At 43.9% G+C, this 14206-nt stretch overlaps 1 protein-coding gene across 1 annotated transcript in view; it reads right to left on the bottom strand.

Annotated features, from left to right (window-relative positions):
* CDH11 (cadherin 11) overlaps positions 1–14206 on the bottom strand; it is a 146392-nt gene that overhangs the window by 86716 nt on the left and 45470 nt on the right. The window contains exon 2 of the mRNA XM_074314783.2: positions 1755–1879. The gene's annotated coding sequence lies outside the window, so the exon portion shown is untranslated. The remainder of the gene's footprint in view (positions 1–1754; positions 1880–14206) is intronic.

The raw sequence follows: 14206 nt of genomic DNA, 5'->3' as shown, positions 1-14206 counted from the left end.
ATATTAGTCCCACTGCCTCAGTTTCTGTCCAAAATACACTTAACGTCTCTTCATACGTTTAATAAAGGTTCATTGAGAGCTTACTTTAGGTCACATATAGTGCTTGCAACTGGGAGTGTGGTGGCCGCCGATAAATTCTGCCCTCAACAACTTCCAGGTCTAGCTGGGAATGCAGACAACTAAACCGATAATCACAGCCCACTGTGGAAATCACAGCACACAGCCCCTCTGACTACTCCAGTGTTGTTTAGCAGCCACCCATGGCTCAGTCTTAGGAGATCAGAAAGAACTACTTGGAGAGAGTGAGGTCCAAGCTAAGACACAAAATGAGTTAAGAGTTTGCTTGTGAGAAGAGAGAGATTATGGAGCTTTGGTGGAGTGATGGTTGTGCCATATGGTAGATCCTGGTGGATGTGTAGAGTGATGGCTGGGTGTACAGAGAGAGTGGCCAAGAGAAGGGTCTGGATGACAAAACAGTGGCCCCATCATTGGAGGGTCCTGGAGGCTTGGGAGGAGTTCAGATCTCTAGCACTGAAAGGGATTGAGTGGCCAAGTCACATCACAGCTGGACTTCGGGACACCATTCAGGATATATGCAGATGTGGAAGACAGATCACACTGAGCTGACCAGGGAGTAATGACCCTGGAGGTGAAAAGGCCTGTTAGGCGGCAATTATAGTAATCTGGGAGAAAGAGGATTCCAGTTGCATTTGAATGGTGGCAGTGGGGATAGAGAAAAATAAAAAAAATATTTCCGAGATCATCAGAGAGTAGAATCAAAAGGAATCAACATGAATGCATTGCTCTTGGAGGTAAGGGATTGAGAGGCGTCTGGGATTCCTTCCGTGTTTCTGACCTGGGTGAATTCTGATGTTACACTGACATGTGGCACACAGGACAAAGCGAAGGTTTACAGGAGATAACCATAACTTACATTTTGAATCTGCAGGTCAGGTACCTGCGAGACATCCATGTGGAAATGATTTCTAGACATTGGGATACATAGGTCTAGGACCCGAACGTGTGGAAAGTCATGCTGGTATAATTCATTCTTAACTTCCTATCCGGATATTTGGACATCCTATAGAAATAGTTCCAGCCGATGGAGGAGATAAACGGCTTCATAGGATCTTAAAACGTTAAGAACGGTTAGAGAGCCTAGTCCAACCACCCTTGTGGTCCAGAAAAGAACTTATTACCCTACAGGCAGACAGCAGTGAAGGGCAGAGCGGGCTGGACCTGGGAGTTGAAATTAAGACTCAGGGCTTCTGGTCTAGTTCTGTCTTTTGAAGTCTCATAGGTTCAGCTTCCAAGCAACCTTTTCCTTATGGGGCGTAAGCCACCTTGTTTTAACATATTGAAAGAATTATTTTCAAAAGAATACATGGGGAAAACAGCAACATGGCAGTTGTCTTAGTTTGTCAAGCTGAGTCCTTGCTAAAGAATGATAATCTCCTTTAGTTCCTTCTTTCTCCTCTGAATCTACCATAGTAAAAAAAAAAAAAAAAAAAAAAAAAAACTACCATCCTTGTACTGGCGCATAATAGGTGTTCAACAACGAGAACCCAATCACAACAGTGAATCATCACATTCCTCAAAGCCCAGGAAAGCAGGCCTGCTTCCCTCTCAGATACTACTTTGGATCTGGTGAAGGTTCAAACCAAGGCAGGTTCAAGGGGTGGACCTGTTGGCATCGTCTCCACCTCCACTTATCTTGTAATATGTCAATCACCAGTAACGTCGGTCTAGCTTACCTTCTTCACCCATTGGATACTTGCTGCCAATTTCTGTAACACACTCCACCCATCTGATTGGTCTCTCAACAAATGGCAACAGGAATGATCTTCAGGGGGCCACTGAGCCGAAAATGCAGTGATTTCTGCAAAAAAGGGAAAGGGTCATCAGTAATCTAGAGGTGACACCAACAAATAGAGCGATACCCTCTGAGACATAAGGTGCCTAAGACAGACTTTTCTCTTAGAAGATAACAGTCCGGGTGTGGAGAGTGAGATGTAAGCAAACTATCACAATTGTGTGCCCTGTGGGGAAAACCGGTCATGGATCTCGAGATACCACAGGATACTGTGAATAGCCAAATGTGCATTTGGTACTTTAATTACAAAGGTAAAAAGTAGTCATACATCCAGCTTCTTACGATATGCTACGTACCCCACATGCATTTGCTAGAGCACTAACAACAGACCTGGAGGGAAGATATAAAGTCAGTTCCTGAGAGAACCCACATGTTACTGGAATCCAAAGAAAGTACCTTCCCTCCCAAAGTGAGAAATGCTGTCCTGGTGCTGCCAGTTCCTTGTGGAATGATAGGCTCGGTGGCAAAGAGGGACAGTGGTGGCAATGGTGACAGGAGATGTCACGCACATGCCAGCAGACCAGAGCACTGGGCTGACACAGCCTCAATTCTTTATGAAGACGGCATCCCCACCCCCTCCTCACACTACCCCACACTCTGGAGTCTCTTTGTGGGGGCTGTGTTTTGCCTGGGTTCTGGTCTCATTCATCTTCATATCTCCCTAAGTGTCTAACACATTTCCTAGCCCAGAGCAGCTGTTCAATGTATATTTGTTGAATGAATGAAGAGAAGAATATGGAGAGTCTGAACAGCTGTTATCTTTAAAAACTGAGACACTGAACCAAAGAAGGTGGTGGCTGGCATTGCTTCCCAAGCACAGCAGCATAAAGATTTCTTGGATGTCCTTCATCTCTAGAGCTTTTACCTTCTAGGATCAACTCAGCATGCATGAAGGGCTTAAACAGCATCTTACGTTGACTTTCTTTATTATACTTCTTTTTTTTCCCCAGATCCACTTTTCCTTGCCTCATCTTAGTTCCATCTAACAGCTCCTTACACACAATGCCTTCTCTAAAACAATAACAGCAGCAACAAGCGAAAACCCTTTTTGGTGGAGGGCTGAAAATGAATTGTAAATCTAAAATTTGTCCATAACACCTTGATGCCGTGACTGAAGCAAGAACAATGAAACTGTCCTGTTGTGTGCTATGTGTGCTATCCCCAAGACGTCAGGAACAGAGTAGCACAGAGATCATTTCCAGATGCATAAAGCACTATGGAGAAAAAGCTACACGGGGCAGTTCATACAGCATGTACCTAATGAGGAAGGACCCTCCTTTGCAATCATGCTACATGTTGTAGGCAGTCCCCCAAAATGCCTCCCTCCCCAATAAACCACACCCCCAGATATCCATGCCCTTGTGTAGTGCCCTTCCATGTGAACCTGAGCTGTCCTTGGGTAACCAGTGAAATGTGGCAACAGGGACACAATATGATTTCAGAATCTGAGTCATAAGAAATCATGTAGGCCGTCTGGCGCTCTTAGAAAACTTGCTCTGGGAGAAGTTAGCTGCCATCAGAAGTCTGAATACTCTAGACCTCCATGCTGTGAGGAAGCTCCAGCTAGCCATGTGGAGAAGCCACACAAACAGAGAGATGCCCAGCCATCACTAGCTGTTCCGGGCGCCCAAGCCGAGGTGCCAGATGGTGAGTGAAGATGCCATCTTGGACATCCAACCCAGTCAGACCTTCAAGTGACTCCAGCCATCTGACTGCACAGCATGAGAGACCCGAACTAAGAACCATCCAGACGAGTTCACTCAACTCAACTATAAGAGATCATAAACTGTTTTTATAAGCCATTAAATTTTCAGGTGGTATGTTACTCAGAAGTCGATAACTAAAACACTATAAGCAGAAAGAGAATAGACATTTGCCACAGCTTCACCAATATATTATCTTAAAATACACATAACCACTCTGAGTATCATGAAACCCAGCTCACCGCACCACTTAAAGGCATACGACTCTCGTTCCAGGTGTACAACCAGTAACACCTAAGGTGGATTGGAATCCAGCAGTGCAGACTTCAAAGCCTGTGTTTCTTCTGTTTTCCTTCTCCAGTCAGTTAATAATACAGCGGTATCTGTAGCCAGTGTGTTTTAAAAAAATGCACTTCTCAAATCTATAAAACCTAATTGAACTCCTACTTCCCCTTGCATTCTTTACCCCCCCTGCAAAATGTTTCCTATAAAACTCCAAAGCCTGCAAAGACAATTAAGAGCTTTGGAAGGAAAGCAAAAATAGATGGGTGGATTGTCTATGAGCTCTGATCCCTGCAAACATTTGAGAAAGAGGAGCTGTGGATTCGTGGAATGCTGGTATACAACCTCACCACGTTTCTTAGAAAAGAAAAAACAAAAAAGAGCATAAGAAATCTAAGCTGTGTTTGTGCTTTTAGCAGACTTGATGGGGGCGGGAAAGAGCTCATTGGGTGTAAGAGGGCAGGGTGGGGATACTGCAGACATTCTCTTTCTGTGCAGGTACTCTGGGTTGGGATGTTCATTTTCCCTCCTCTCCCCACATCTCGTGACTCCTCAAGACCTGGAACCAGAGCCAGAAAAACACACCCCAGCATTACTGCATCCACCCCAACCTATGCTGAGGACTCCCTTCGTGCACAAGGCCATCACAGGTCTCTTAAGAGCAGGCCACTGCCTCTCTCAGCCCCTCCCATCATTGCATGTGGCCGCCCACAGTACTGAACTTCTTAGAGGCACAGACCCTGCATGCCATGTATTATTTCAGAGAGATTGAGAAATCAGGAAAAAGAACACCATGAAGCCAAGTGGGATGGAGAAAGTAAAGTGGAAGAAAACCAAGGAGAAAACTCAGGGAAGGATGGGGGTGTGACTGTGGCGGATTTCTTTGGCTGAGTGAGCTCTGACTGTATAGAAGGCTTGCTACACACAGAGCCACATTCTGCCCTCTGACCCACGAATCATGCTGCCATTCCTCTCTTAGGATCTCTGCTCTCAGGTACATACCTTGGCTTATCAATCTCCATGAAGGGGCCTTAGTCTAGAATGTAGACTCAGCCAGGTCAGGTATGTGCCAGGATGATTGTCAGCATCACAACGACAACAAAAACAGTGCTGGGGAGGGTAAGGGCTGAAAGCATATGTGAATTCGATTAAAATCGTCCCTACCCCACTACTCCATCAACACGTTTCAGGATCCCCAGGCCCCTTAGTGTTTGTACAATGCTAGTTTAGGTTACGGCACAGGGTGACAAGTTAAAAAGGAAAGAAAAGGGATCTGGGTAGCCCAAGGAGACAGTGACCGGTCCCTTTTAAAGATGAAAAAACTGAGGCTAAGTGATAAATGCCCAAATGCTAGAGTAAGGAAGCAGCGCAGCTGGATTAAATCACTGACAAGTCTACTCCTTTCCCTCCAGCTTTAAGAACCCACAACGAGATCACTTCCCAGGGTAAATCATGCCTATTTCTCTGGTATGTGTCCACAGATAATTTCTGTTTCTTGGTATGACAAACAACAGGGAATTTCAGGTATTTTGGTCTGCATAAACAAATGAAATGTCAGGTTTCGAAACTTTAACGGGCAAAGAAGTTAAGCAATGGCCAGATACTTCTCTGTCAGTCTAGTTGTTTGGCTGATGTTGCTGTGTGTTTCTTGCTCTGCAAGCAGGAGAAGGGGTAGCTCGTAGGTAGCAGAGCCTAAGTGTCCTGGAGACAGGGCTTTTTCCTTCTGTGGGTGTCACATGTTTCTGACATTGTTGAAGGGATGAATAAACCCAATTAATAATCACCACTGCATGTTTTTCTTTCCTGTTATCACCAAATATCACAACCATATGGTGAAGCATATTTTGTAAGATGGTTTATACGATAGTTTATATTTTTTATATATTTATAAGATAGTGTGTGTATATATATATAATATATATATATATATATATATATATATATATATATATATATTTTTTTTTTTTTTTTTTTTTTTCCATGAGGTAAGCAGTAAGCTACTGAATGTGAGAAAACAGGACTTAAACTCCATGCTTTGCCTCTTCCAAGCTACTTTCACTCTGGGTGAGCAAGAACTCTGTGAGCCTCAGTTTCCTCACTACAAAATGGGGATAATAATAACTGTTTTGTAGGATTATTGTGAAGAGCAGTGATAATAAATGCAATACCTCACCCAGGCTAGGTAGGCACCCAATAATTAGTAGCTGTGATTATGAGAAGATTGTAGATTGTGCTTTTCAATTGTGCATGCTTAAAACTTTAGTTTTACCTTTTAGTATATATTTGATATTCACCAAGCCCTATGGGAGATGGATAACCATTTATATAGAACAAATATTCATCTATTTACATATATGAATGTGCAATCATATAATATAAAATTAATGTTAATCTATAAGTAATTTCCAGAGCATTCTTTTCGCAGATGAGGAAACTGAGTCTCAGAGTTCACTGGCTAAACTTAGATCTCTGCTCCCGCTAGGATGTTAAGGGCTGCCAGCTGCCCCTAGCTCCTGCCTGACTGCAAAAATCTCCAAGGCCAGCTCCTCACTGCCTGTGCTGGGTGACACCCACTGTCTGACTGTAATTACAAGAAAACATCCATAAAGAGTTCCTGGGCTCCAAATGGATTTGACACAGGGGCCCTTTAAATCAAACTCTTAACACGATTATCTTTATTTCTCTTTAGTAGTTTTTTTTTCTAAGTAAGCCATGCCTTTTAGAGGCACCTAATACAAAGTGACAACCTTCGCCGTGTTCCAAAGCGCCGATGGACTGGCGTAGAGAGAGCCCATTGTCACCATGGTAATTACCGCACAATACCTGAGGGCCAATGGACAGTCGGGAGACTCAGGCAGGAGCTGAATCCCACATTGTCCGGGCCGATAAAAAGATTAGAAGCCCTGAAAAGCCGGAGAGCGGGATCTCACAGCTCTTTCGCGGGGCTCTGAAAGGCCCATTGTGCCGCCACCATAAATTCTGGGTTCCCCGGGCACTTGACAACTGAAGCCAGGGACAATAGAATTCTTGTGTCCAACAAAACATTCCTTGTCCAGTGCCAGTCTCATCAGCCACATTTACAAATGTCTTTCGTTGTACCCAAATAATTCCCTATTAGAAGGGCTATTGGGAGCAGAACTAAATAAATATTCACAGCCTTTGTAATATCTTTGGGAAATGAATAAACAAACAGTCATCTAGCATATGAGCGAACCTCCTGCCTCTCTACATTTTATCCCTATTTCTCACCCAAATGACGTAGTTTTGCTTTCTCCCCTTTAACATATTAACAACTGCGATACTGGGAGCCCCAGTTTTATTTGCCACCTACTACATACCCCCCATATATATTGCGTTGGTGCTTCTACGTGCATGTTTTTTTTTTTTTTTTTAATTAATCTTCCCAACAGCACTGGAAGGGGCTTGTTATATTCCATTCCTACCTCCTACAGGAGGAGGGAATTAAACTTCAGGGAAGTTAAACAACTTGCCCAAGATAACAAACCTAATTGGCAGCAGAATGGGAATTCAAACCTGGATTTCCCTTGCTCCAAAGGCTCTGCCTTCCCATTTTGCCATGATGATTTCTCTACTGAATAAAAAAGGAAAAAAAAAAATGTCAGACTAAGGGGAAAAATCTAAGCATATCCACTATACAACCCCCAAATATACACTGAGTCTATTTATATTGTTATGAAACCTGAGGACTCTTACAAGGAAAATAAAAAGCCTTTCTCCAAGAGAGCATATTTTATTTTTGCCCTAAAATGCCAGAAATTTTATTTTTACTTTTGTGTGTGTGTGTGTGTGTGTGTGTGTGTGTGTGTGTGTGTGTGGAGGGGGTGGTTAGGTGTCAAGCAAACACAAATAAATATAAACCAAGCTTCAGGAAAGTTCCAGGAACGTCCATACGGTCAATTGGTAAAATTTTAGAAAGAATCACTGGGGTAAACAAAGCAAGCAGGGCACACACAATCACACATGCCCCAGAACTCTTCCCTCCTCTTCCATAGTTTATTTTCTTTTACTTATCTGTCTCCTCCCTGTGAATGAACAAATAATCCCAATATCTGACAGCAATGCACATGGAAAAACCAAGTCCCTTCTTAATGGAAGCCACCTACTAGAAGGATGGCCATGTTTACATAAAAAAATGTTCCCTATCAGGTCAGGAGGTGTGCACACACATTAACACAGCACAGGTGTCTCTCTCCTGGGTCTATCCTCAGCCTCACCACCTGCCTAGGAAAGGTCTGCTGAGCCCTGAGCCCTGCCGGCTCCGTGCCTCTGAGCTTCTCTGCACACACTGTCCCCTCATCTGAACTCTGCTCCCATTCACTATTAGTATAACTGTGGGGGACCTGCCCCTCACTCCCAGGCGTGGACTCAGAGGGGTCTGGACTCCCACCGTACACTCTATCACTTCTGGATTTCTCCCACAGGTAGAGCGCTTTGTTCTTATGGCTGTCGGCCCCTTCCGGCGCTGCATCCAAGGAAGCTTTGAGTTCCTTGAAAACAGAAATCACATCTTATACTCACTGTTGTCTGGCCTGGGTCAGTGCACTGCTAACCCTTTCTGGAGCTTGGCTTATTGGAGAAATAGATGAATGGGTAGTAGTTAAAAAGAGAATAAGCACAAAACTATGTTTTTATTTTAATTTTAAAACATTGAAAATCTATTGCGTTTTTATCTACTTGATGTCAAATGAGAAGTATAAAATTTGTAATTTTATCACTGTATAATTTGTATTTTTTTTTTTTAAAGGACTGTAATGATGTACTTACTTGGTCCAAATTATTCCGCCTTGATGAAAGCAACAGCAAGCTGTTTGGCTTGTTTTCTAAAATAGTTAAAATCAGTAACACAGGCTATCATTTTGCAAACAATTGGTTATTAACAAGGCTGCGTAGCTAATAGGTCCTTCTCGATTGACATGTGTTTGTGTAAGCACTGAGTTTGAAAAAGTATAATTGATATTTCCCAAATACTTCAAATGCCAAGTGAAACATTGAATCATCTTTGAGGATTGATGGGCATGCTATCAGTCATGTACACACGATGCTAACTCTTTCTGCTCTGCTGTACCTCCAGAAACGGGATGTTAAGTAGATACCACTTAATCCAAACAGGAAAAATGATTGTTAACATGACCGAGAGTTTTCTATGTGCCAGGTCCCAGGCTAAGCACTTTCCTACAATATATAATGTAATTTTACACCAATCCTATACGTCAGGTAGTATGATTTTCTTTGTCCCATAACTAGGAAATTGAGGCACAGAAAGGCTGAGTAAAGTTGCTCTCCTTTACAGAGCCACCAAGCAGTGAAGCCGGGATTTGGACACAGGCAGCTTGAATCTATAGCAATTCATGCAATAGCAATTCTCCACAGCTTTCTCCAGTCATAAATTAGGGCACGGATTTAGGGAACTAGTCCAATGAGTTTTACAAAAACGACTAAGGACTACGTCACTTTACCAGGCTACTGAACTACCCAGAGGGAGAGCAGCACCAGTGAAGCACCCCCAAATGGAATGAAGAAGAGCAGAGGCCTCATGCAGTCAGGGGCTCTTAACATTCTATCAAATCTGGGCAACTTCCATACAACTAAGAAACCAACTTATCTGCCAATCTCCATATTCACATAGTCAGAGAAGTATTTACACACACACACTACTCACACGTTGATCACTCATCTCCGGAACTATTTAAACCACTTTTCTTATCCAGCAACTTACAAAAGGTACTGGGGTGGATTTGATGGTCAATAAGGCTCTTTCCTGTTCTAGTCTACAGAATTGTGTAATTGAAATAATCAGTTCTCCAGCTAAAAGCAACCCACCTCCCTTCAGCAGAGCTCTGAGCATATTTGAGGGAATACTGAGCTAGCGGATCTCTAGAAGCCTTTCCCTCTCCAGTATTCAACAGGAGCCTGTGATTGCACGGGCTAAAGCTGGTACTACGACGAAGACCCCCTTTAAGAGGACAGCACATGTGCACAAGACCCTGAGGGCAAGAGCGTTCTCTCTTTAGCTCTAGGGTGAAGTGTGGACACAGACAGGTTTCAGTCCCTGACAAGATGGTCTGGTGGCCTCAGGGAAAGCCAGAGGACCCTGTCCAGGAGCCAAACCGAGCAGGCATGTCATGGCGCAAGCAGGGAGAGAGAGAGCAGGCAGCCAAGCTGTGGAATTAGACAGACCTTGGCAGGAAGCGCTGCCCCTGCTGGGGGTGGACTTCGGAGTCCAGAGGGCTGTTCCCACGTGGGGCACTGCTCTCACCAGCTCTGTGACTTAGGATTCTTTCCTTATCAATAAAACAGACACTGTAACGCCTCCCAGAGCTGTGAGGGGGTGAGGACAAATGAGACAGTGCATGCAAATTACATACGTCGTTGTTTCTGGCACAAATTTACTGTTCACCAAATTAATCGACATCATCATCATCAAAATTGTATCCGTTTTCTGTTATAAGAAAGTAATATAAAGAAATATAAAGACATGCACACAATGCCTGACACAATAGGACCCCAACTAATTATTATTATTATTATTATTATTATTGGCATTAATTGACAATGAATCAGGAAGGACCTTTTCAAATCTCTTTCAATCCCAATCTCAGCAAAGAGTAAGTCTCTACTTGTAGTGATTCCTGAACGAATCTAACAGAGAAAGCAATCTCAGGCTCAGAGTAGATTCAATTATATTGTTTCCTTTTAATTTGACCTATTTGGGGGCTATCTTTGATTTATGACAAGAGGTACTGGAATGCCATCAATGACAATGATACCATTTTCTTCCAAAATATTCAATGATTGATTCCAAAATGATTCAAAAGAATATATTAACTAAATAACATTGTGGTTGGTGCCCAGATATTGTGAAGACAAACATGAGTGACAGCAGGGTGAGGAACACCGACCCATTGCACTGTAATTATTTTGGGGATGGGGAGACGGAGGCTCCAAGTTGAAGTGGGTGAGGGGCAGAGCCCACAGACCCCCGCCTCACTCTGCTATCCCCTGGCCTTTTCTGCAGTACCCGCATTCATACCACATGGTGTGAAGATGGCAGTGGTTCTCTTCCAAGGGCAGAGACAGACTTACAGGGAAAGACACATGTCAGTCCTGGCCTAGGGCCAGAGTGCGAGCAGAGTCTAATAACTCCAGAAATGTAGGTCTCCGTGGAGAAGAAACTAGGTTGAAAACTCACTGGGCACAGACTCCGTCTTGTACCTCTCCCTATAATTCATGGCGTGCATTTTGCATATGCATTATACACACACTCTGTTTTATTCCAAAGGAGATTTAAGGCTGCCTACGTAGAGTAGTCCTGCTTTACACAATAAAAATGAGAAAAGGAGAAATGATGATCCCGCCTTAGGCAACGAGCAACATCCTTAGAGTAAACAGAATGGAAGGAGAATGACTGGGCAGGTTAGAGCATCGCTGGCACGTGGAGGACTCAGTGTCTAGCAGGTGAGGGAAGGGTGTGAGGCCGGCTGCAGGAGGACATGGGAACCAGCCCGTCCTCCAAACGCTGCCACAGGCTCACCCTGAACCGTGGCCTGCTCATGCCTCTCTCGGTTCCAAAGCACCGGAGGTCTCCTTGGGTTGACCTCTTCTGTTTCTAACAATAACCAAGCCCCCGTTGACCCAAGTCCTGTGCTGAAATGGACCATCACACTGACCTGAGACTGGAGAAATCTCAGACAGAGAGGATGAGTCACGTACCCTAGTCACCCAGCTTAGAGGCGACTGGAGTCCAGGGCTCCCCTTCCCGGCCACCACCGCTCTTCCCCAGGGCAGGCCCGTCATGTCATTAGGGGGCTCCGCCGGCTTCCAGCTTCAGCTGGGCGGCTCCTTTGCTCAGCTTAGCTACCTTCGCTCCTACTTTTGTGCATGTTCCTCGTCTCTTCTTTACAAGCGTGTCCTTGTCCTTTAAGGCCTCGGCCAAATGGTTACCTCCTGGTAACCCACCTTCCTTTCTCAACTTTGCACGCGCGCGCACACACACTCACCATGCCATCATCTGTCAACCATATGTCCTGTCCCCCAATGTTTCTTGAGCATCTACTATGTGCCAGGTCCTGGTCAAGACCCTAGAGAATCCACCAGACAGGGCTGCTATCCTTGCTGAGTTTCCATCCAGTGGTAGAGTGAGAACGTGAGCAGAGAAGTGAACAGCAAACCCTTTGTGTCGTTTTTCTTGGGGCCCCTTTGAATCAGCACAGCACGCTCACACAGCAGCTGAGGGAACGAGAGGCAACCCCTGCTGCTCGCAATCTCTTATCTGTCATTTGGGCCTGAAGTCCCAGGGCACCTTGTGGTTGTAGGGAATCATTCCCCGGCCATTTGCCTGCCACCCCCGGTCCCTGGGAGCTTATGAAGATCAGCAGCTCTGCCGTCTGCGTCATTCTTAGCTCCTGCAGCACCTACTGCATTGTAGCTGCATGTGCTACAGACCATAAACGCAGACGCCCAGACCTGAAGTTTGAGGGACATCACAAGTCACAGCATGGAAGAGCCAAATGGAAACTCAGCGGTGACTTATCCAGTGATTTTACTAACTGTGCTTGTCGGACTGGGTATTTTGGGGTCTCCCAAAGGCTGCTACAGGGGTGATAATGGGTGAAGGTAGTGCGGGGAGTTGGTTGTGGGATCCCCTCCTCTTCCTACTTTCTTATACTTAATTCATAGGAGCTTGGCTTTATTTGTTTTATACATGTTAGGGTTTGGCGTAAGATTTTGTTTATAAAAATCTGCATGAAATTCATGGACTCGAGAGGAAAGAAATAATGAATCCAGGAGTTAATTTTTACAGCACCTCATTATGAATAACTGTCCATGTTTAGATATGGACAGATGTCTGCGACAACAGACAGATGACTAGACAGTGATAGAACACACACAGGAAATGAACAGATTTCGTATTAGGACGTAGACGTATAAAGGTGTGGAGAGAAGGGGTATTGAAACAGTAATAGGACATGCCTTCCCGGGAGGCAGAGGTCTTCTCAGCCCCACTAATCTAAAACTTTGCCTTCAGCTCTGACCATTCACTCATTTATACTTCCTCTCACTTATTCAATAATTATGTATTGAGCATTTCTCTTTTTTTTAATTTATTGTTAGTAAAATTACATAGGTTTCAGGTGTATAATTCTGTAATACATCATCTATAAATCCCATTGTGTGTTCATCACCCAGAGTCAGTTCTCCTTCCATCACCATATATTTGATCCCCCTTACCCTCATCTCCCATCCCCCACCCCCCTTACCCTCTGGTAACCACTAAACTATTGTCTGTGTCTATGAGCTTTTGTTTCTCATTTGTTTGTCTTGTTCTTTTGTGAGCATTTCTATATGCCAGTCTCTTTGCAGATATAAAACACATAGAATTGGGGGGGCATGTGAAGGTAAGACAGGAAGAAAGGGAGGGAGGGAGAAGGAAGAGAAGGAGGAAGGAGGGAAGAAGAAGGGAAGGAAAGAAGGTAAGAAAGAAGGAAGCAAGGGAGGAAGAAAGGGTATGGTAACTGCAAGTAAAGCAGCAATTGAGTGGAGGCCCTGAAATTCCCTTCCTTCCCTCTCTTCCCCAACACTCGGTGGGGGTGGGGGTGGGGCACTAGTTTACCCAAAGCAAATGCAGCTACAGAGGAAGCAAGTGGGTGAGAAGAAAGAAGAGCACTCCCAAAATAAGACATGACTAAAGAAAAAGAAAGGAGAGATGATGGCATGATTGGATCTATGAGACTGTTTATTTTTAGTGTCCTAAATAAAATTCTCGCCAATGACCTTGCCAAATTATGATGCAAACAGAGTTAATGAAAGCTCTCTCAACTTTCTCTTTCAAGTCAGCTCCTCACCAGATTGTTTCTGCAGACATAGCCCCTAAAACCCTGGAACCTCCTTAAAGGACTAAGCCTAAGAGGTTTGACCTGAAATTGAGCAGATGGATTTACTTCCATAGTTTTCTGCTTTTCTAGTTGTTTTTTTTTCCCTGAAGACGTTGAGGGACGTTAGCTTTCCTAAGCAGTTAGTTTTACACTTTTATTGCTATTGCTTTGTCTTCCAGTTAAATGTCACTCATCTTCAGAAATGAGGAAAATGCTCCTCGCAATTAGGAAAGGTGCCTGCTTTTAATGACATCTAAATGGTTTAAATTTTAAAAAATACAAAAAGAACCCCCCCAAAATTCTGATGTTAACTTAACTCATTCTAGGTTTCTTTATGCATGTTTCAAATACTCTTTTTTCATTAGAGAAATAAGGCATTCAAGCTTTAATGAGTTGACTCAAGTGGAAAAACCGACTTGAAGTACACAACATGCTAGGTATTGCAAATCTTTTCT

Source organism: Rhinolophus sinicus, chromosome 8 (genome assembly GCF_057876585.1).
Source record: "Rhinolophus sinicus isolate RSI-liver-muscle chromosome 8, RSI-T2T, whole genome shotgun sequence".
NCBI lineage: Eukaryota > Metazoa > Chordata > Mammalia > Chiroptera > Rhinolophidae > Rhinolophus > Rhinolophus sinicus.
This window is presented reverse-complemented; position numbering and strand designations above follow the sequence as displayed.